Genomic DNA, 1,258 nt, shown 5'->3' with positions numbered 1-1,258 from the left:
GGACCAGTCTAATGACAGAAAACCTAACTGCAGAGCCGAAAATATAAGTGCCTGAGGTCGTTCATACTCGGCATTCTCACCAGTAGTTTTTGATGGGTTAACTCGTTTTAAGACCTTACCTTTAGTGACAGAAATCCTTAGGGCAGGGTGAGGTGTGCTATTTTTAGGGTCAACCTTTTCTAACTGCTTCCTTTTTAAATGGGAAGTCACTATCACCGCAAATACTCGTTCGATGGAAACACCTTGCTATCATCATACCTCATTACAGTTGGGAGGATGACTTCGCCTTCGGATCTTAAGTTGGTGCGTCTTTTACCACTATCCAACTGACATGGCAAAATATGAATTAATATTTAACCTAATATAGCCCATTTTGTTCATCGTAACAGGTGAGTTTGACTATCACCTCAAGATAGAAGCTACATTCCAGGTTGAATCATTCAGTAGTCTGCAGTTTAAGCAGGTAATAAATAGTATTAAGTCGTGATGGTTTAATCCTTGAGTAAAACCGAGTGTACAGTTATAGGGTTTTAATTTTCGGTGTTATGTACAACTATCTGATGTAGTTTATGAACCATGTAAAATATATATACATAAAACTCAAGATTTGAATGTCAAGGTAAACTCATTTCTCTTTTTAGTCAACCTGTGGGACTTAACGACATCAGGGATACAAAATATCTCGTCAGAGCTTCATAATAAATTTTGATAACATTCTTGAGATTCCATAGTTCGAACAAAGTTTAATTTGTCGGCTGCTTTATTTTCTGGAATGGTGGTAGCTAATCATTGTCTACGGATGGAATTAATAGACATGCGAGTTGACAGCAGTCGGAATGAACACTTCAAACATCTAACATTCGATGCATTCTACTTCTCACTGATAAGAAATTTCATGACCTCAAAAATTGTGTACTTAAAATGTTTGGATTTTCGGTCACCTTAATTACATGAAAAAGGGTTTCCGTGTATCAGGATCTGTAGGAAAATTTCATTTAGAGTTCTTTCTAAATCTGAAGGTTTTTGGCATCATGTAATGACTTCAGCTAGAAAATTGTTGTGCAATCGTATTGTTCTGTAGAAGACAACTTAATGAAATTATTGCTTGTGGTATATACATACTCTGAAAATAGTGACAATCCATACTGATTTACAGATATGAACAGGTTGGTGAAAGTGGACTCAACATTTCAAAATATAAGGCGTACGGTATTTAGAAAGATATGATTCATGAATTGTTTGCACTAAAAATTTGTCA

Source organism: Schistosoma haematobium, chromosome 3 (assembly GCF_000699445.3).
Source record: "Schistosoma haematobium chromosome 3, whole genome shotgun sequence".
In the NCBI taxonomy this organism is placed as follows: domain Eukaryota; kingdom Metazoa; phylum Platyhelminthes; class Trematoda; order Strigeidida; family Schistosomatidae; genus Schistosoma; species Schistosoma haematobium.
The sequence above is the reverse complement of the archived record's forward strand: the minus strand, read 5'-3'. Positions refer to the sequence as shown.